We start from the raw sequence: 23,724 nt of genomic DNA, 5'->3' as shown, positions 1-23,724 counted from the left end.
GTTTGTTTATATAGATGAAGAAATATACATTGAGAAGAGACTCCGGGAGTCTAGAGTTCCTATTAAAATGAACAAAAATAGGATAAGAAGTTTGACGCACTTGATTATTTCATATGGAAAATGACTGTGGGTGGTAGGCTTAAGGAATGGCCAGGGACCACAAAAGGCTACGAAAGTGAGGTTGCATGTCTCTATCTCCATTACTTTTCCAATTCCTCCATATTTGCACTTCCTACTAGGCACAATAATTCAAGATGAAATGTCTATAATTAGTTCACAAATCAAAGAGCAATTCTAAGGTATTAAAAATAATGTCAGATCGTTAGCTTTATAAATTGAAGGCTTACATAATAATATCTAATTTGGCTCTTTATAAATTTAAACTAGCAGTTTCACGACCCCAGAATATGTGACCTTCAAAAAATTAATCACTCTAAAAGAACTCTGGGCTATAGAATGTAGGTCATGTTATTTTCATGTCTGCTGCTGACCAGTACATTGAGAACATTGTTTTTGTTGCAGGGCCAAACCCAGGATTATGAGGATGTCTCTAGCAAAGCCTGGGTCTCTCTGTATCTGGAGAAGGAGAGAAAGAGAGAAAACTATAGTCATAAAAAAAAAAAGTCATATGCCAGCTAAATCAGGCCAAAATGTGCTGATCCCTAAACTATGCTGAAGTGGAAGACAAAATGGATTTGAATCGATATTTCATGTCTCAGAAAACTGCCTAACTTCTTGATTCCTTAGTATTCACTTATATAGTTGGTGACAGGATGGGCCTACACATTTAGCAGCTTTCTGTATTATATCTAGATCAAGAATCATGCTTATCCTATTTAGTCTTCGCAACAACTCTACGAGGTATGTACTATTATTCCTATTTTACAGATGAAAAAACTGAGGTTCACTTAGGTTACCTTGTCCAGGATCAATCAACTGAGTAAGATAGCCAGAATTTGTAACCTAGGTCTGTTGAGTTCTTGCTAGTAATCACCTTCTCTTTACTTCCACTGCAGGACTTGATCGTTAGCTTATGGTAGAAACTTTTAAAACATGACTTTTATAAAGATTTACAGAGTATCTCCTGAATGTGAAGGAAATGTATGTACCAATGTAATAGATCCTTACAGTACTCAGAAGTATGGGCTAACCAAGGAGGGGAAGAGGCAGTTCAGGTATACAGGAATATTCTTTATCATCTTGAACAATGTTCTATGAAACAACAGTGCTTTTTCACTTGGATTTAGGCATGTGCACATTACTTTGCACACAGTAGGTGAGCAGTTAATATTTCACGAATGAATAAAATACACTTACTTCAAAAGCCTTCTTCATTTAACCCAAGAAGACCGAGAACTTTCAACTGGGGATGATGCTAAAGGTTGACGTTAATAGAGAGTATGCTATGAGCCAGGCACTGTGCTAAGTGCTTTTTTCCCTGCATTGTCATTTAATTTTTACCATCACCATGTGTAGTTAGTAGCACTATTATACCCATTGCACAGATGGAGCAACTGAGGCTCAAACACTTAAAGTGTATTGTCAAAGGTGTAACACCCAGAAAGTGGTAGAGCCGGGATTCCAATCTGAATCATACTCTAAAGACTTTACTGTCAGCACAAGCACCTTCTAAAAAAGTTGGAAAAGTCAGAACCCACACAAAATCTTTTCAAAGAGTCAGGATATCAGGCATTTTCAGGATTCATTCATTGAGCAAACAAGATATTTGTTAAATAACAGTTGCTACTTGTCTTAGGTAACAGTAACTCTAGATAACACCAGTAAAGATCCTTGCCCTCCTCTTGACTTTCCTGATAGTCGGAAAACCTCTGCATAAGTTACTCTTTCACTGTACCCTTTCCTGGTAATGAAGCATGCCAGTTAAGTCCTGAAATACTTTGCATGGTACAAAAATCACGTCTCCCATTGCCCACAAAACACAACAAGACAAAATTTGATGGGTCTCATTGCCAGCCAGGTTAAATGCTAACGGCACAGCCTAGAGTTAAAGAGCCTGCACAATCTGACCTCATCATCCTTTCTAGTCATATGACCCCTCTACCTCCTCTCCACCCACCCTCCAGGATCCTGTTGTTCCCTGTAGATGTCGAAAAGAATATCCACAATGATTTGAGATGGCTATTAAAATACTTCTCTCTTTCCCAATTACGTATCTTTGTGAGGCCAAATTTTCTTCATATACTTCAACTAATGAAACACTTCATGACACACTGAATGCCGAAGCAGATCTGAGGACCCAGCTTTCTTCTATTTAGCCAGTTGTTAAAGAGATTTGAAAAACATAAAACAATGCCACGCTTCCCATTATTTTGTTTTTGTTTTGGAAAATATAGCTAGTTTTTACTAAAAGTGTTATTTATGTCAACATGTAATGGGTCTATTATTGGTTTTAAATGAATAAATATCTATCTATTTTTAAAAATCTCTAAGCTTTAAATTCTAATACAGTAAATATCAATACATATAACTCATAGCATCCAAGGATTTTTGGAGTCTTCAATAATTTTTAAGAGTGTTAAAGAGGCTTTGAGACCAAAAAGTTTGAAAATCACTATCTTGGAAAGAAGACCAAACTTTTTACTATGGCCTGTAAAACTCCTCGTGATCTCGCTTCAGCTTCTCTCTCCAGGCTTGCTGGAGCACAGTGGCTTTCTTTTAGTCCTCAAACTTCCGTGCTTCCACCTGCCCAGGAGCTACGCACAAGTTAATCCATTTGCCTCTAACTGCCTGTCTCCTTCATCGCTCCAGCCTTCTCCTGACAGACACTTACTCAACCTTCAGATTTCAAATATGTATTCGGTTTTCATTGCTGCTAACATAAGTGCCAGTAATCAAGCAGCTTAAAACAATGTACATTGATTATCTCACAGTTCTGTAAATCAGAAGTACAGGTGCTTCAACCAATTTCTCTGCTCTAGGTCTCACAAGGCCAAAATCAAAGCGTCGGCAGGGCTGGCTGTACTCCTTTTGGGAGGCTCTAAGGGAAAATCCAGGCTCATTCAGGCTGCTGGCAATATTCATTTCTATGTGGTTGTAGGATTGAGGTCTCCGTTTCCTTGCTGGCAACTGGTCAGGATCATTTTCAGCTTTTAGAGGCCACCCACATTTCTCACTGCATGGCCCCCTCCATTGTCAAGCCAAAAATGGTGTGTCAAGTCCCCCTTGTATTTCAAATCTCTTCCACTTCTTCTACCCCATTTCTTTTCCCTCCAGTAGGGGACAGTTCTCTTCTTTTAAAGGCTAATGTAATTATATTGGGCCTACCTGGATAATCAAAGATAATCTCCTTGTATTAGTATCAAATCAAATCTACTACATCTGTGGAAAGAGATGATGGAGACACTCAGTATAATCAGTAAGTACAAGGTCAGGGGCCTACTGTGAAACAGACCACAATTGCTCTTATGCAAGTTTCAAAATTGGTGTTAATGAAGAAACAATCATATAACTAGGTTGAAAATTGGTTTCAACCAGGATATATCCTTCCAAGCCAGGGTCTTGGAGGATGAGCTAGCCCAAATGAACAAGTAGTGGCAAAGCCGGATAGGTTTGGGGTAGGCAATGAGAAAACAATGGTTGAAAGCAGGTTCTGACCCTTACCTATGTTGAAGAGTGTCCATTGCTAATAAGTAATCCCACTTATTTGGTGAAGAGCCCTGGTGGTGCAATGGTTAAGCACCTGGCTGCTAACCAAAAGGTCAGCGGTTCACTCACCAGCCACTCAGGGAGAGAAAAGACCTGGCGATCTGCTCCCATAAACATTACAGCCTAGGAAACCCTATGGGGGAAGTTCTACTCTGTCATATAGGGTCCCCCCATGAGTCAAAATCAACTTGACAGCACACAACAGCAACAGCAACAACCAGCATTATGCAGTCCCTGGGTGACACCAACAGTTAAGTGCTCAACTACTAGCTGAAAAGTTGGTGGTTTAAGCCCACCCAGAGGAGCCTTAGAAGACAGGCCTGGTGATCCACTTCCGAAAGGTCACAGCCTTGAAAACCCCATGGAGCTGTTCTACTCTCCACACATGGGGTGGCCATGAATCGGAATTGATTCGACAGCAACTACCAACAACGACAAGCATTGTAGTATCTAAAAGGGAGTCACTGGTCATCACAAATGTGCCTTTCATTTGTTAAAAAAACTATATACTGAACATCTTCTATGTAACAGGCACTGTGCCAGACACTGAAGAAACAGCAGTAAAGAAGTCAGGCATACTTTCTGTTCTCATGGAATTTTCATTCTGGTTGGGGAGAAGGAACAATCCCAGTTAAACAATAACATAAATATGTAATTCCAAATGGTGGTAAGTGCTCTTTTACTTAGGGTAAAGGCTATGCTGCTGTAACAAAGAGACCCCATAAATCACAGCTTCAATAAGATGTTTATTTCATGCTCATGTAATAATCTCGAGGTGAGAAGTTCTGGTTTGTGAAATAGCTCTGTTCATGAGGGAGGTTGTTCGGAGAACCATATTTCTTCCATCTTGCTATTCCATCATCTCTCAAGACCGGCATAATTGAAGCTGGGTCACTGGCATGTTTGCATTCTGGCTCCTGGGAAGGGGAGAAAAGAGGAAATCTTTTATTTATTAAAACAATTTTAAGCAAGTGAAGGAGAAGATGCACGTATCACTTCTGCTAGCACTCAATGGGAAAGAATTCAGCCACATGACCAGATATTCTCCTTGATGTAAAGAGTTCTAATGTTATTAGTCACAGGCACAAGTTTGTCTTCCTTTCCCTAAGGTACCTGGTCCAATGATTTAATGTAATCATTGAGGTTTCAAGATAATGGCTGTGACTTTTTTTTTTAATCCTCAAAAGAAGTAACATTCACTAACGTTTACAAGCTATTTTTCCCAATACAGTGCCCTAAAAATCAGCATAGTTCTCACAAAATCCTTGAATATCTGCTAATTTAAAAGAAAGAAAGAGAAAAAAGAAAGGAAGGAAGGAAGGATGGGAAAAAGAAAGAAAGACAGAAAGAAAGCTTGGAGAACACATAAACTTATATTGCTGGAAACCTCAGTACCTTCCGCTTCAGTTACCAGAGCAAATGAGAAGTACAATCACATCAAATCTGTGGATAGGGTGAAGTATTTAAACTCTTAGTTTAATACAAATTTAAGTTTATAAATATAAATTTACCTGGCACTAGGGTAGGGTAGGTTTGATTCTTTCATTCCTTTATTCCTTCCTTCCTTCATTCTACAACTATTTACTGATTGATTTGTCTATGCATAGTACTATGCAAGATGCTGTGGAGGATACAAGGAAATTTAATGAAAGGCTAATTCCTGTTAATGTTCTGAAAAAAAGTCATTAAATGCACTTGTGGAAACAGGAGACACACAAATTTAATTAAAGTTTGTCAGGCTTAGGGTTATTCATGCTTCAGAGGACCTAGTTCTCTGAAGTCCAGATTATGTGACACTCTTATGAAACATTAGTTGCTGGGACACCAAAAAAAAAAAAAAAGCTTCACAAATGTCAGAAAATTACAAAGTAGTGCTTGTAGAATTCACTGTATTTGAATAAAGCCCCACCATTTTGAATTTGAATTATATACCCTGGCTACCTATCAAATACTAGACTTATTTTTGTTGAATGTTGCTCAAACTTTCAGACAGTGCACATTATGTATGTATTCACTCATCCTACGATGTGCCAGGCAGCATCCTTGGTATTGGGGATATAGCAGTGATCAGAAGTGACAAAAAATTCCTGTTCTCTTGGAGCTTACCTCCTAGCAGGGAGTGATAAACAATAAATCAAATAAATAAATGATTTCTCAGATAAGGATGTGTCATGCTATTATGAACAAAATTGGTGTGCTCCTTCTCAGGGTAGGGGAAGAAAGGTGTGAACCTCCACATATTAGCTCTTTTTGCCCATCACCCTGGAAAAAGGTAGAATGAAAATTATAATGGTTTCATTTTTCTCACTTTGCTCTCATCTTTACCGTTAACAGATTCTCTACCCAATAACCAACACCCCTATTTGAGGGGTGTTTTCATAGATTCGAGATTCAAAGGAATATAACCCAAGTGTCCCAGATTCCACTAACCCAACTCTACTGAGATCGCATCATTAGTATTTAAATCTTGCCAGCTTAACCAGATCTCACCTATTTGTCTATATAATTAATACAGTTTTTGACAGATACATCACATTCTTCTGAGAATTCCCATAGGTGCTGACAGTTGTTGACAAAGGAATTCTGATTGTCAATAATCATATCAGCTATCACAGCTTAGCATTCACAGATGCAGGTCCCAAATGGCTCCATCAGCCTTCTCCTCTGAGACTCGAACTGTGCCATAATCACTGGCATCACTATCTCTCCTAGACATTGGTGGAGCTGGAAATCTACTATACTTGATACTGGCGATGCTGAAATATAATGTGGTACCCTGATGATGGGGATCCATATCACTGTTTTTGCAAAGTGAGAGCAGTCTCCCCATTATTAACATCAGTTTGAGAGGCTGCCCACAACAAAGTTCCCTCCCCTAGGGCATGCATATTTGTCAGGGTGGTATCCTGAATCACTCTTCTTCTCTAAGACAGATTCTTTTTGGGAATATGCTCAACATTATAGATTCCTTATTATTTTATACTAACATCTCTCTTGGGATCTCTTACTTCTCCTGCAATTTGGCCTAAATTAGGGACATCCCAGTCCATGACATTACCCAAGCAGTAGACATATGTTAAGTTAGTTTCTTCCAGTAAAGCTCTTCAGCCCTTGTAGTGAAAACGTGTTGTTTTTGGATTTTGGCTGCTCAGCATGTTGATTTCCTTCTAGAGAATTATCTCTTCCTATGGGGTCACTAGGAGTCAGAATCGACTCGACAGTAGTGGGCTTGGGCTTGGGCATAATCTGTTATCTTGGAGTACCTTTGCCCAAGAGGTAGGCATATAACACAAGTTAAGTCAATTGGACTCTCCCAAGAATACTAATCTTGAGAGGAAAGACTCAGGGGTGGGAAAAATGGCTAGAGTTCAGCTATTTCAATGGAAGCACCCTTACAAGCCTGTTGAGCAGTTCCTGATTCCTACCTCTGAAGCTGCTTATTTGTTTCTTTTTTTTTTTTTTGGAAGGTTGGTTCTCCATTGGTACTACGAGCTATTTTATATCTCTCCAATAGATTAATTTTCTACCTACATTATCCAGAGTTGGTTTCTGTTGTTTGCAGTCAGGGAACCCTAACCAATATAGTTCAATTGTAAATCAGTTAATTCAAATAAATATATGACAGCAAGGATGCCTCCTGTTTCTATGCACCAGAAACATTCCAGCCACAATGCCTTCCCAATGAAAACACCGTGCTACTAAATCTCAGAGCCTGAAGATCACTTAAAAGCATTGTAATCCAAACCCTTAATTTCATAGATAAACTAAGGCCTATAGAAAGGAAGAGATTTACCTAAAGTTGGTCGTTCATTCTACAAACACTAAGAGTCTATTGGGCACAAGGCACTGTTGAAAGTGCTGAGGGCATAGGTGTTAAAAAATGAGATGAAAAATTGTTGTTAGGGAGCTCAAAGTTTTCTGTAGCATATAAGTCATGTATTAAGTCATTGACAATTCATGGTTCCAAGTGCGAAGTATCAAAGAAGAGGCACGGGTAAAGTACCCTAGGAGCTCTGCCATGGTAGGAAAGGTTTTAGTTGGATGCGCCAATTGAGCTGGCAGTGGAAGGATGAATTGGAAATGAAGGGAAGGGTCATCCAGGCAAAATATAAGCAAAGGCATGTACTAGGAATGGGGCAAGGTGTGTGAGAGGGAAAGACGAGTAATCCAGTTGGATTGTCATCAAAGGTGCATGAAGCAGAGTAGTATGAAACACGGTTGGATAAAGTGGGTTGAGGTCAATAAAAAGGGGTCTTGAATGTCAGCCTAACAAGTATGGTTAGTGAATAAAATCAGTAGGGACATGGAAGTTTTTTGAAACTTGAGGATGAACTAGCAAAATGAAATTGCAAATAAAGAGAAGACGATCAATAACAGATTTTCAGAAGGTAGAATTGAGGAGTAGAATGTGTAGGATAAGAGAGATGGAGGAATGATAGAAGATTCTGGGTAACTAGAAGGGTGAGCCATTCAAGGAGAGAACAATCACAGAAGGACAAACAGTTTGTAGGGAGAAGATGTTGAGTTCACTTTGGGATGTTCTGCAGTTGAGGTGCTAGTGAGACATGGAACCGAGGGACTAGTGCATGACAAAAAGGACAGGGGTAGAGATTTTAGAACCATCTTCTTGCAAATGATATTTGAAGACATGAGATTGGTGAGTTCATTCATGAACAAAGGAAAAGCCAAGGACAGAGTCTCCAAGGAAGGGGAGGGAGGGAACAAAGTCAGAGACAGAGAGAGGGCCTATAGCCAGAAGTGGCAAAGCCTGGACTTTGGTTCTGTATTCTACACTCCATACTGCTGCCAGAATTGCTTTTCTAAAATACAAATATGATTGTGCCATTCCCCTGTGTGAAATCCTTTAATGGCGATGTTGGTAAAGGTGTGGTCTGAAGATAACATGGATCAGAAGCACCAGAGTGTTGTGAAAAAGGTGAAGTCCCAAGCCCATCTCAGTGATCATGATTTCTATCCTTAAGGAACCCCTGTTTTTCAAGCAATGGAAGGAAAAAAGAAGATTCATAAAGAAGCCTGAGGAAGAGTATTAAAAAAGAGGAAAACTTGTTGTTTCTCAAAGTGTGGTCTAATTTTATCAGGATGACCTGAAGGACCTGTCAAAATGCAGATTCCTGGGCTCCACCCGTTATTTACCAAATCAAACTCTCTCTGGAGGTGGGGCCTAGGAAATAGGCATTTTAAACAGTGATTCTGGTTTTGAAAGCCTGACCACCTCAGGCAGCCGCAAAAAATAGGCATCTGTGTTGGAAAAGAGTGAACAGGTTCTTGGTTCAGTTCGTGGTCCGAGAAGTAGGGTTGGAAAGTGAGCCAAGGTCCCTATCGAAAGGGCAAGATACAAACTGGGGAGATACCAAAAAATCACAGCTGAGGATCAGGAACTAGCAGAAACAGCCATGGCATTTTTAATCTTGTGGCCATTTTAAACAGGCCATTGGCTGCCCTCTGGCTGTTGCCCTGAAGCCCCTTAAAGACATTGCCTAGCAACCAAGATAAGGTCCCATCTCACTTCAAGATTCTCCATCGTTGAACCCTAGTTTTCCATTGATGATGATGCTTTTTATTTTCTTCACAACACATGATGAGCACTTAGAGTGCTAAAAGAGCAGTAGGGGGCACTGGCTATGATTCTAAGGTTAGAAAGTATAAGATAAAACCAAGAACGCTGCTAAATTGAAATGGCAAGTCAGCTTCTAGGACACAATCTTATGAGAGAAAGGAAACTGGGGTGCAAGGGGAGTGTGACGGCAGGCACCTGTGGAAAGAAATCCATTAAATATAGAATGTTGTTTATGGACATGTTCAATTTCAGCTGGGAATCTCCTGATTACAAAGCCCCATGTGACATTTCCTTCAAAGCCTAAACAAGTGCACCAAGGCCGGTGTTTCAGTAAATGCTAGTGTCCCAGGGCCTGTGGAATTGTTGGCAACACAGCAACAGGATGTGGGGAAACCAGAGGTTTAGGTGGAGAGGAGTCCAGGAAAACAACGGGAGGGTTAGCAACTCTCCCAGATGCTTCTGGATAGGAAGTCCCATGACCAGTTCCACCAAGCTTTTTTTGACAAGTAAAGGCTCTGTCTTCCTATATCTCCAAAGCATCATGCAGTCAGGAGGGGCCAAATCCTTCCCATCAAGAGAAGTAATGACTATGTTCTGTGGCGGGGTGGCAGAGGGATTTCAAGGACATTTTTCTTACATTGTTCAGGAAGTGTGTTGAAGTTTAATAAAGAAACACCCTTCACAAAGGGGAATGGATCACAAGTTTTCCTGGACTCCCACTGGTTCCTCATCCTGCTATCCTTGTCAGTGTCCAGCACTGGCTACATAAATCAGGGGTGGGAAACTTTTTCTTCTGACGCTGACCCACAGGGGGAAAAACACTTCAAGTTCGCATAAGTAAAAAGCAGCTCTTTTCTCTCCCAAGAGGAACAAATATAGAATTTTCTAGTCATCTGGTTTTTAAATTAAAAAGTTTCATTATACTTATGGATGATCTCCCCCCTCCACACACACACAAAAAAAACCTTGCTCTATTTACAGCCAATTAATGGAAGGTGGGGAAAGAAGGATAGAGGGAACAGAGCTGGTACCAGAATAAGGTCTGGCTGAGAAAGAAAAAACCAAACCTGTTGCTGTTGAGTAGATTCAGATGCATGGCGACCTCATGTATTACAGAGTAGAACTGAGTGTCATAGGGTTTTCTTAATTGCAGTCTTTCTAGAAGCAAATCGCTGGGCCTTTCTTTCTTTCTTGGTGATGCAGTGTGGATTTGAACTGTCAGCCTTTTGGTTTGCAGTCCAGGGCAAACTCTTTACACCACCCAAGGACCTTGGGTGAGAAAGAAAAAGGGGCAAATATTCACGTGGTAAAAAAGGCATGAGATAAAAAGACAGGGTTGGAGATTGGCGGGGAGGACAGGAAAGGGGCTTCCCTGAGTGTCTTGGTGTGGCCCCTGGCCTTTGAAAAGTTAATGAGCATTTTAGCAGTTTGAAAAACATCTACCAAATGTAAACTCTCTTTTCTGCATTATAAAATCACATTTCTGCCCTTATTTTCAATTTCCAAAGCTGTTTTTTTTTTTCTCTCGGAAGATCAGAAAGGTTTTGCACGTGTGAAGAAGAATGAGTTAACTGTTGCTTTTGGAATCTTAGAGATTTAAAAAAAAATGTACTAGCTATTCCAAAAGTCTTACTACTGTGAAAATAAATTGCCTAGTTACCTTAGTGGAGCCCTGGTAGTACCGTGTTAAGAGCTATGGCTGCTAACCAAAAGATCAGCAGTTCAAATCCACTAGGCACTCCTTGGAAGCCCTATGGGGCAGTTCTACTCTGCCCTATAGGGTCACTATGAGTCGGGGTCAACTCAACAGCAACGGGTTTAGTTACCTCAGTATTTTTTTTCCCTCTGTTTTCATTTGTTTGCTTGTTTCGTTTTCTTTCTTACTGGTTACTTGTGTAAAAACAGTGCAAATCAAAATTGAAATAAAACTCAGTGTAATTACATTTAAGATCAGGTAGGCATTTTCATGACTGGATTCCATGAACTAAAAATCTTTGCTCTGATAAGACATCACTAGATTAGTGATGTTTATGAACACTCAACAGTCTAGAGGTGGGTTAGCGTCTCCTTGGTACCACACCTGCCATTTAGGTCACTGCTGTATCAGTGTCATCTGTCAGTGTAGCATACGTCTCTGCACTTCAACTCTCCTCAGGATTACAGAATTGAGAAACAAACTAAATAGATGCGATTCAACCAGGTGTTGCTCCTCTTTTCATCTCTTCTCATCTCTGTACTCTGCCCTTCCCTTTTCTTTCTTTTTTGAAACTATCTACTAAAAATAGCAATATGAAGAGCCATCATATGAATAGACATATGCACACACATGTTCATTGCAGCATTATTCACAATAGCAAAAAGATGGGAACAATCTAAATGCCCATCAACAGAAGAATGGATAAATAAACTATGGTACATACACACAATGGAATACCACGCAATGATAAAGAACAAGGATGAATCCGTGAAACATCTCACAATGTGGATAAATCTGGAGGGCATTAAGCTGAGTGAAATAAGTCAGTCACAAAAGGACAAATATTGTAAGAGACCACTATTATGAGAACTCAAGAAAAGGTTTACACACAGAAAAAAGCATTCTTTGATGGCTATGAGGGTGGGGAGGGTGAGGGAGGGAAAATCACTAACTAGATAGCAGACAAGTGTCAACCTCAGTGAAGGGAAGGACAACACATAATATAGGGGAAGTCAGCACAACAGACCAAAGCTAAAGCTAAGAAGTTGTTTAGATATATCCAAATACTTGAGGGACCGAGTAGCTGGGGCTGAGACCCGGGGACCATAGTCTCAGGGGACACCTAGGTCAACTGGAGTAACAAATTTTATAATGAAAATGTTCTACATCTCACTGAGACCAGAAGACTAGATGGTGCTTAGCTACCATCAATGACCACCCTGACAGGGATCACAACAGAGAGTCCCAGACAGAGCAAGAGAAAAATGTAGAACAGAATTCAAATTCACGTAAAAAGACCAGACTTACTGGTTTGACAGAAACTGGAAGAACTCCTGAAACCCCAGGACACTCTGCTAACCCAGAACTGAAACCATTCTTGAAGCCCACTTTTCAGACAAAGAGTATACGAAAAGAAAACAAAAAATAACACACGTGAGGAACGTGCTTCTCAGTTCAATCAAATATACTAGACCAAATGGGAAACATCCACCCAAAAGCAAAGATAAGAAGGCAGGGAAGGACAGGAGCTGGATGAGTGGACACAGGGAACCCAGGGTGGAAAGGAAGAACATGCTGTCACATTGTGGGGATTGCAACCAATGTCCTAAAATGGTATGTGCATAAATTTTTGAATGAAAAATTAACTTGAACTGTAAACTTTCATCCAAAGCACAATAAAAAATAAATAAAAACAATAATATGGCTATTATCTTTAGGAGGTAAATAAATGTAAAAATGTAACAAGGAACATGACTTTGAAGATACAAAATATGTAGGTAAAAAACGATATCTTTTCTTTAATCTTAAATATTGAACTCATTCTACCCTGGATTCCCTTTCTTGGCTAAGCCATAGCTTCTTTACACTCATCTTGATCTTCCACTCAGTACAGCTGTAGTTCTACCATTGCTAATCTAATCCCTGGTTTTCCTATTCACATAAAGGAGAAACTTTGCCTGATTTCTCCTTCTCCTGGAGCAATAAAGCCTGAGAAATACCCACTTTATTTCACTTAGGACATCATTGCTTTTATTGCCAGCTTACTCTATTCGTCTCATGGGGCTACTGTGTACACATTCAGGGCCCTCTGATTCTATGCTGCCATGATATTCCCTCTTAACTCCACTCCATAACCAAAGAGTTACAGAAAATTTTAGAGAAAGACCTGCTTTACTAGTCTGCAATGCTTGAAAAATGTAAAACCTTGTTCTGTTACCAGAAAATATGTAAGGCTTACAAGATCTTATCTTTTTAATTTTCACTTTCCAAGCTTTTAAATTATTTGAACACACCAAAATATTTTTACAACATAGTTTCTAGTTAACGCCCTCACAATGGGTATATATAATTGTGCCTATCAGTGCTTGTCCCATTGGTGGAGTGGAATTAAGTTAAAACTTGCATTTGACATTTGTCCTGCAATTTTGGTCATCCATTGTGTCTTTCAATCCTTTGCCTTTATTCTGCTGCTCCTTAACAACACATATTGCTACGGCAACTGTGGCGACCTCTCTAAATAGTCCAACTGAACACCCACTAAAACCCATCTTTGCATCCTCTAAGTGGTATCAGATGAACCTGTACAGGCAGGAACTCTTCCACAGTACTAATATTGGTTTCCACTCAGAGAAGAGTCAATATTTGCAGAAGTCAAATCTCTCATTTAGCCTAAAACTTAATGTGAACATCATAAATACCTGTGCTTTAAAAGAGAGTTTCTAAGACTGGGAGCAAGAACATCATATTCATCTCAGTTAGAGAAATAAAGGGGAGCCTTCTCTAGTCTTTTATCCCAACCCCATCCTGTCCAAGCCCATCCCATTCTTCAACCCAGTGTATTTCTCCAAAAGGACAGAATAATTTGCTGTCTCCCTCAAACTCCATTTTTGCAAAGGAGAAATGAAGAACACTTTTCAAACAGTTGTCTGAACTACATGCTAATAGACATGTAGTTGCCTACATTCCCATGAATTTCTGAGTTGCAGATGCTTTGAGATGGAATTTGAATTTTTTCTTGCTCTTTAATTGACCAAACCAAAACCAAACCATGGCCATCGAGTCAATTCTGACTCATAGTGACCCTGTAGACAGAGTAGAGCTGCCCCACAGGGTTTCCAAGGAGAGGCTGGTGGATTTGAACTGCCGACCTTTTGGTTAGCAGCTGAGCTCTTAACCACTGTGCCACCAGGGCTCCTTTAATTGACCAGGAAGGTTAATTCCCTATTAATGAACATTTGGGTTTTTCCCAGGGTTTGGCTATACAAACAAAGCTCTTATGACGATTCTTATACAATTTTTTGTATCAAAATATCCTTTCACTTCTCTTCAGAAATAATAATATCTAGGACTGGAATGGCTCAATCACAAGGTAAGTACAAATTTAACTTTTCAAGCAACTGTCAAACCATTTTCCAAAGTAGTTGTACCATTTTAAGTTCCCACCAGAGCTTTGGGAGAGTTCCAGTTCTTCCACATCCTTGCTAACACTTGGCATGGTCAGGCTTTTTTTTTTAATAATTTTTATTGTGCTTTAAATGAAAGTTAATAAATCAAGTCAGTCTCTCACACAAAAACCCATATACACCTTGCTACACACTCCCAATTACTGCTCTCTCCCTCCATTCTCTCTTTTCGTGTCCTTTTCGCCAGCTTCTAACCCCCTCCACGCTCTCATCTCCCCTCCAGGCCGGAGATGCCAACATAGTGTCAAGTGTCCACCTGATCCCAGAAGCTCACTCCTCACCAGTATTCCTCTCCAACCCATAGTCCAGTCCAATCCATGTCTGAAGAGTTGGCTTCGGGAATGGTTCCTGTCCTGGGCCAACAGAAGGTCTGGGGGCCGTGACCACTGGGGTCCTTCTAGTCTCAGTCAGACCATTAAGTCTGGAAGAGGACCGTTTTTTAAAAAAATAATTTTTATTGTGCTTTAAGTGAAAGTTTACAAATCAAGTCAGTCTCTCACACAAAAACCCATATACACCTTGTTACACACTCCCAATTACTCTCCCCCTAATGAGGCAGCCCGCTCTCTCCCTCCACTCTCCTTTTCGTGTCCATTTCGCCAGCTTCTAACCCCCTCCACCCTCTCATCTCCCCTCCAGGCAGGAGGTGCCAACATAGTGTCAAGTGTCCACCTGATCCAAGAAGCTCACTCCTCACCAGCATCCCTCTCCAACCCATTTTCCAGTCCAATCCATGTGGTCAGACTTTTTAATTGTAGCTGTCCTAGTGGATATGAGGTGGTATCTTATCGTGGTCTTAATTTGCATTTCCCTAATGGATAATGAGGAAACCCTGGTAGCATAGTGGTTAAGTGCTACAGCTGCTAACCAAAAGTCAGCAGTTCGAATCCACCAGGCACTCCTTGGAAACTCTATGGGGCAGTTCTACTCTGTCCTGTAGGGTCGCTATGAGTTGGAATTGACTCAATGGCAACAGGTTTAAAGAATAATGAAATCATGCATCTTTTCATGTGCTTATTTCCTATGTGTATATCCTTTTTGGTAAAGTGTCCAAATATTTTGTTCATTTTTTTAACTGGCTTGTTTGTTTTGTTATTTAGTTTTGATAGTTTCTTACATATTCTGGTTACAGGTCTTTTATCCGAATCCTAGTTCCTATAATTGGCCCCTGCTGTTCACCTCTGCAATATATACCGTGTATGAATATTTTCTCTGAGTCTATGACTTGTCTTTTCATTCTCTTCACAGTGTCTTTTGAAAACAAGTTTTTATTTTTTGTTAAGGCCAATTTATTACTTTTTTCTTTCATGGATTGTGCTTTTGGCACTGTAAGAAATCTTTGCCTACTTAAAAATTTTAAGGTTTTTATTTATAAATAATTTTTAACATACAGAAATGTTACAAGCATAAGAATAGTGAAATGAATACCTGTATATGCTTTCTAGTTTCATCTCTTGCTAACATTTTACTTCATTTGCTTGATCATTTACTTCTCTCTCTCTTTCTGATCCATTTGAGGGTATGTTACACGTATCATGTAACTTACATATATCATACGCCTTTACCCTTAAATACTTCAGTGCATGTTTTGTGAGATTTAAGTGATCCTCGTCATAAATTTACATTAATATAATACTTTTATCTAATCTACCATCCGTATGGAGCCCTGGTGGCCCAGTGATCGAGTGTTCGTCTGCTAACCAAAGGGTCAGCAGTTCAAATCCACCAACCGCTCCCTGGAAACCCTGTGTGGCAGTTCTCCTCTGTCCTCTAGGGTTGCTATGAGTCGGAACTGACTTGATAGCAATGGTTTCTTACCATTTATATATGCATATTGAATTTTTTTTCAGTTGCCCTAATAATGTCCTTTGTAGCATTTCTCCCTTCCAAAACAGGATGTAGTTTAGGGTCAGGTATTGCATTTAGTTGTCACATTTCTTTAGCCTCCTTTAATCTGGAACATTTCTCAACCTTTTTCTTTTTTTATGACATCGGCATTTCTGACATTTCTTCTTAGGGGAGTTGTCTGATGTTGCTTCATGATAAGTTTCAGGTTATGCATTCTAGGCTGGAATACTGCATAGGTGATGTTATGACCATCCCAGGGTACCATATCTGGAGGCACATGTTTATCTGCCTCTAGTTAGTGATGATAATTTTGCTCTCCTAGCCAAATAGCAGTCAAGAGTCCTACACTGTATAGTTACTATTTTTCACCTCTGCAACTGATAAGCAGTTTGTGGGGAGACACATTAATTCCATGCAAGTATCCTACCCTTCATCAAAATTTTCACCAAGATTTAGCATTCATTGATGATTCTAATTTTATCCAGTCTTTACTATAATGGTTGCGATATACTGACTTTTGATCTCCAGTACTTCCTCCATATTTACCAGTCAGCATTCAGCATTTAACTGTAAGCAAGAGCTTTTCCTTCTCATTAGCCCTGGTGGCACAGTGGCTAATCACTCGGCTGCTAACTGAAGGGTTGGCAGTTCCAACCCACCAGTGGCTAGTTGGGAGAAAGATGCAGCAGTCTGCTACCATAAAGAATACAGCTTTGGAAACCCTATGGAGCACTTCTACTCTGTCCTATAGAGTCACTAGGAGTTGGAAGCAACTCGATGGCAGTGGGTTTGGTTTTGTTTTGGTTTAGTTATTTATTTAAGGAACCCTGGTAGTGCAACGTTTAAGTACTTGGCTGCCAACTTAAGGGTGATGGTTCGAACTCACCCAGTGGCTCCACAAGAGAAAGACCTGGTGAACTGCTCCCAAAAAGATTTAAAAAAACCCTATTGGGCAGTTCTACTCTCACATGGGGTCGCTGTGAGTCAGAATCAACTCAATGGCACACAACATTTATTTTTATTGATATGAGCTCATGATTTTCTCTCTTTTCCCCCCAATGGTTTATAATTATTTCTTAGTTATTTTGATGCTAAAATTGTCCTGGATTTGGGCAGTGGGAGATCCTCCAAGCTAGCTCTCATGTCCTTGTAACATGCCCCCATTATTTTTTGAACACTACATTGCTTCCTAATACAAGATGACTGAGGCTCATCTGGTACCTGCTATGCCCTAGCCCTGGAATCAGCCATTTCTTTGTGTTAGTCTAGTTCCCGTTGGTGGAGAATCGTGTTAGAGTCCAAGATCTAGGCTCAGCTTTTTAAAAATTGCCAGTATTTATTATCTTACACATCTTAGTTTACAGATGTTAAGTCTAAAGTAACTGCTTGGAGAGTTACTAACCTAATCTGGTGACATATGTATTTACAACAAACCATATTTTATTCTTGTCAGAGGCCCTCTGAAATAATATAATTAGCCTCAATTGACCTCAGTGTTGCTGGCACACTGAATCTGAGAAAGCAGAGCTTCAAGTGCACTTTGTGATCAGCTACTCTATCACCTCATTTTATAAATGGTGCAACTGAGACCCAGACAAGGTAAGAGTCTTGTTAAGATCATAAAATCAGCCAAATGGCAAATATCATCTGACTCCTGTTGCTATTTTCATGACACCATGTTACCTGCTGCATTTTCCTTCACGGAAAAAAAATCATAAAAATTAAAAAAAATCAAAATTAGAAAAAGGAAAACTTCTTCAAATTCTAATAGCTACACACTTAAGTTCTAGTCTAGGAGTAGCCATCCACTGAGGGGTCAGTATTGAGTATCTTGTCTTTAATAACTTTATTGATGATTTCAAAGAGAAGGAGCCTTTAGAACATATAAGTTCAGATCTAGGGTTTTAATTAGCTAACCCCCACAGCAACCCGTCAAGTGCTTTTGCCTCCATTTACCAAACAAGGAATGGAACCCCAAGGAGCTTGCAAAACTAGTCCAAGAACAACAAGTGGAATGACAATAAATAGCACTTGAGGTGAGACCTGGGGTCTCTAAATCCTAGTTCCTGTAACTGGCCCCCTGTTGCTCACCTCTGCAACATGAGGGTGGGGCTCAGAGGCTATCTCTGGAATGACCTGAATGTATTGGCTCAGGGAGAAGCAAGAGGCCTGGAGAAATGAAGGACAGCCCCAAGTGACTGCCTTTCTTTGGATGTCTCTGATGTCTGAAGCTGGTAAGGGGCCTAAAACGGAGGAGCTATGAACTGCTGCAACATTAGCTTGTGGAATGAAAAGGTCAAGTCTGTGAGGTCTCCTTTGCTGGAAGTGTTTAGGATAGGTTACATAACCCTCTCTGGAGTTGCTTAAGTGAAATTTACCTGGGGCTACAGAGCTCCTGGGGAGTGCGGGTGGTATGGGTTTGGCAAGGTTGCCTAGACTTACATGCCCAATAAATGTTCTCTGGAGGTTGAATTTAATACATATCTCACCTATGCTAGTCTCCTATTTTTCAAATGTATCCAGATGTTGTTGTGATTGATATACAATTGTTACTGAATCTATAGTAGTTTTTTTTTTGCCATTGTACAATTTCTCATTCAATGGATAGCAAAGGTCCAAATACTATTAAGAAAAAAAAACCAAACCTGTTGCCGTCGAGTTGATTCCAACTCACAGCGATCCTAAAGGACAGAGTAGAATTGCCCCATAGGGTTTCCAAGGAATGGTTGGTGGATTCGTACTGCTGACCTTTTGGTTAGCAGCCGTAGCTCTTAACCACTGCACTACCAGGGTTTTCAAATACTATTATGGAGGATCCATAACTTTTCTCATGCTCATGCTCTGAAAGGCCAGTGTCCTCAGGACTGTACAATTACCAAAGTTTCCTGTGCAAAAAAGGACATCTTCTCGTTCCTAAACACATTTCTGGAGAGTTCCACAGAATCTACTTCTGTCCCTGAAATAGCAAATTAATTGTTCAGGACTCTTCAGGACCAGAAAGATGGAACAAATTAGAGAGTTTCAGAAAGTGCAAGAGCGTGATTAAATAAGAGATAGATTACTGAAGACTTCTTATAAGGAAAATTGAAGTGGACTTGAGTTTGTATAAGCACCAGCAGGGGGATAAACAGGGAAAGGATGATAGCATCATGATTACCTGGGAGATGTAAATGGCATGAATACAGAAGTATTATTTTGCTGCATAGGAGATGTCGCTCTGAGATTAAAGAACAGGAAGTTTGCATTTCCCATAGGTACTTGCGATTTCACAGTGATCATGACACAATGAAATTCAGATTGGAAAAGCAAAGAAATAAATTTATTGTGTATTCAAGTTTTGGAAACGGAAACCATGGAAAAACTGTGGATGTCAAGGAAAAAAAACTGAAGAGAAGAGTTTATAGATTCAATAACTTAGAGGATGTCTGAAGACTGTTTAAAAGCAACGTATTGGAAGCTCAGAACAAATGTATGCCAGAGTTCAAAATTACCACATGCTTGGAAAAGAAACTCTTGCATGGCTTGAAGGGATGTGAGAGACTGTCTACGTTTTTCAGTTTGTTTTTATGTGTGTATATATGTAAAATATATGTAACAAAACATTTGCCATTTCAACCCCTTTCATGTGTACAATTGAGGGACATTAATTACATTCACCATGTTGTGCAACCATCACCAATATTCATTTCCAATTTTTTTTTATCACCCTTAACAGAAACTCAATGCCCCTTAAGGAATACCTTCCCATTTCCCCTTCCCACCTGCCCCTGCTGTTGTTAGTTGCCTTCCAATGAGCGACCCAATGTGTCCAGAGTAAAACCTCTCCGAAGTGTTTTCAAGGCTGTGACCTTTTGGAAGCAGACGGCTAGGCCTGTCTTTGGAGGCACCTCTGGGTGGATCTGAACTGCCAGGCTGTTGGCTAGTAGTCCAGTGCTTAACGGTTTGCACCACTCAGGTACTCCACCTGCCCCTAGTAATCACTAATAAACTTTGGTCTCTATACATTTGTCTATTCTAGATATTTCATATAAGTGGGATCATACAATATTTGTCCTTTCATGTCGGGCTTACTTCACTCAGAATACTGTTTTCAAGGTTCATCCATGTCATAGCATGTATTAGGACTTCATTTCTCTTTATGGCAGGGTAATAGTCCATTGTACAGATATATCACATTTTGTTTATCCATTCTTCTGTTGATGGACATATGGGTTGTTTCTACCTTTTGGCTATTGTGAATAGTGCTGTGATGAACATTGGTGTAGAAGTACCTGTTTGAGTCACTGCTTTCAAGTCTTTTGGGTATATATCTAGAAGTGGAATTCCTCGGTCATATGGTAATTCTATGTTGAACTTTTGGGTAATCACCAAACTGTCTTCCACAGCGGCTGCACTATTTCACAATTCCACTATCAATGGATGAGTCTTCCAATTTCTCCACATCCTCGGTGATACTTTTTTCCCCCATTTTTCTGATCATTGCCATCCAAGTGAGGGTGAAGTGGTATCTCACTGTGGTTTTCATTTGCATTTCCCTAATGACTACCGATGTTGAACAACTTTTCATGTGCTCACTGGCCATTAGTATGCCTTCGTTGGTGAAATGTCTATTCAAGTCCTATGCCCATTTTTTTTTTTAGTTGGGTTGTTTGTCTTTTTTTTGTTGAGTTGTAATGACTAGGTTTCTTACCTGTATTTTTTAATTTGGGACTTAATCCATTTTTATAAGCAAACTCAACTATCTTATAGAGGATCAACTGTTTAAAAATGGCTTTTTCCCCTTTCAAGAAAGCAAGCCAAAAACAAAACAAACAACCAAAAAAACCCACTACCATCACCAAAATGAAACAAATAAGCAAAACAACCCTAAGCCCGCACTTGAGTATTCTATCACCAAACAGCAGTAGATCCTCTGATCACTTGTTAAACTATGAGTCCTATGGTTAGGCTTTGTCTGGGAAAGAGAGGGGGTTTTATGCTCAAATCGTATAGATTCATAAATAAAAATTTTCTGTAAATTCTTATCATCAGAGTTATCATATAAGTCTACTTTCAAAACAGTTGGATAATAATAGCCTAGGTAGAATTCAGGTCATTTTGGCAATCACTTCCTTCTACACCAGGGGTTGCCAAGTCTGGCCAAGTATCAGACTCCTCTAGGACTCTTTGAAAAAATGTGGATCCCTGATTCCCACCCAGATCTACTAAATAAGAAACTCCAGGTTTGGGAACCACTGCCTCAGTCTTATCCACAGGCTCTGACTAGAATGTACTGTAAGTCATTCAGTTATTCTCTTTTGTTTTCTTGGAGTCTACAGCCCTTCCATGAAGTTTATTTTCACCCTTTAGGATTTTTTTTTTTTTTAGGATTACTCAATATCCAAGAGCTTCTGGCTTTTTCTTTATGAGTCACAGATATAAAATTGTTAATTCACTATGGCTATGATTTGTCCCTGGGGGCTCTTCCTTGTTAGCTCTTCATCAATCTGGGCTTTCTCTTCCAAGCCCACTGCCCATTGCTCTCCACAGCCATCCTTGACTAGTTTCATTATAACCCCCAATACAGTGCCCTCTGTTCCCTTCTCTGAATCAGATCCTCTTTGGTTCTCAAGGTGGCAATTAGTTAAGCTGATAAATTATTCACTGAAATGTGTCTACAGGTCACCCTTCTGCTCTCAAGTGACATGTTCCTTTTGGCAGAGGTTTTTGGAGCCTTTGTCTTCAGAATTTCTCTCTCTCTTTCTTAAAACCAGCACCATTTTTTTTGGCTCATCTGAGAATTATGTCCTAGGATAGATGAGAAAGGGAGGAGAGAAAGATTTAATATCTTTCTCATTATGCTTTAAATAATCAAATCCCTGGCCTACACTCATCCGTACCCAGCTACAGATGTTCTCTAAATTGTCACATGTTTGTCATCTCTTCACTCTCCCTTAAATGTTCCCAAACTAACAGGACATTAAATGAGAAAATGCCTCTCCATCAAATTTGCTTATTTTACTATTTGTCTCCCTCAACATAGCATCTTTCTGATAATCTGTAATGTGCAATCAATTTCATAACCCTGGAAAGGTTGTTCATTGGTCATTTACATGATTAAAGAATGGAGAAAATGAGACATTTCAAAGAACAGAGATGTTTTAATAACCTCCAATTTGAATCTCTTCTTGCCATCTACCCCCTACTGACATAATATAGCAAATTTTGCTATCTTCACCTTCTCTCTGAAAGGCGATTTCAGATTTTTCCCTGTGCAATGTACTATTTTATTTATTAAGGATGCCAGGAATATGCCAGGCCATTAAGCCCTATGGGAATCCCTATTGTGGCTGAAACAGGAAGATCACCATGGATACATCTCTACTTCACTGTATGATTGGCAACAGCTGTTGAACCAAGCTTGGGAGCCCTCCCATTCTGCTTATCAGACAAATTGCATTAGGTAAAATCATAAATGCCACATCTCACTTAATGCCATGCGAATAAGGCATCTACTTTGCCTGAAAGTAGTCAACAGTTTCCAGAATCTCCCATACCTATTTGAAATTCCCTAACCTTCTGTGACTGTCCTTACTATCAGTTTGATAGATGGAAATCCTCTGTAATCGACATCCACCCCCAAAATCACCCCAAGTCCTAAACATCCCTATTAGCAAGAAGGTGGGGGAATCAACTTCGGAGAGCAGCTTAGAGTCCTTGCTTCCTTGATATTATAAAACATGAATATGTGGCTTCTGCCAAATATGCAATAAGCCTTATAGGTGTGCCTGATGTATTGTGACCCACTTGCTGTCCACGAATATGGTGAACCTTGCAGAATCTAAACTGAGTTGACAGCCACCAAAGAATCAAAAGGCACTGAATGCTCTGGAAGAGTTTGGTAGGCAATTAACATGTATAACATGCACAGGGAGCTCCAGCCCCAGGCTGATTTATTTTTAGGCCTCACTACTTTTGTTGTGCTTTGTATTCCACACAGCCTGAGCTCCACTCCAAGCAAGAGTTTCTTCTGTTGGTAAGGAGAAAAACGGTACTGGGTAGTAGAAAGTGACGAAGCTCATCTCAGAAATACCAAATGAATAAGACCATATTTCAGATTAAAGATTAACGCTTAACTGCCAAAGGATTCCAGGCTCAGGCTTGATGCAAAGGTGGAGTCTGGATTTTTTGCCATAAAGTCAATGAAAGGCAATAGAGACCAGTTCTTCTCATAGCTGTATCCCCACTGAAGGTCTTTCTTGAGAGCATGATTGAGTAGACTCATGGATTGAATTGTGTCCCCCCAAAATGTGTGTCAACTTGGCTAGTCCATGATTCCCAGTATTGTGTGATTGTCCACCATTTTGTCATCTGATGTGATTTTCCTATGTGTTGTAAATCTTACCTCTATGTTTATGAGGTGGGATGAGCAGCAGTTATGTTAATAAGGCAGGACTCAATCTACAAGATTAGGTGGAGTCTTAAGCCAATCT

This window comes from Loxodonta africana, chromosome X (assembly GCF_030014295.1).
Source record: "Loxodonta africana isolate mLoxAfr1 chromosome X, mLoxAfr1.hap2, whole genome shotgun sequence".
Classification (NCBI taxonomy): domain Eukaryota; kingdom Metazoa; phylum Chordata; class Mammalia; order Proboscidea; family Elephantidae; genus Loxodonta; species Loxodonta africana.
This window is presented reverse-complemented; position numbering follows the sequence as displayed.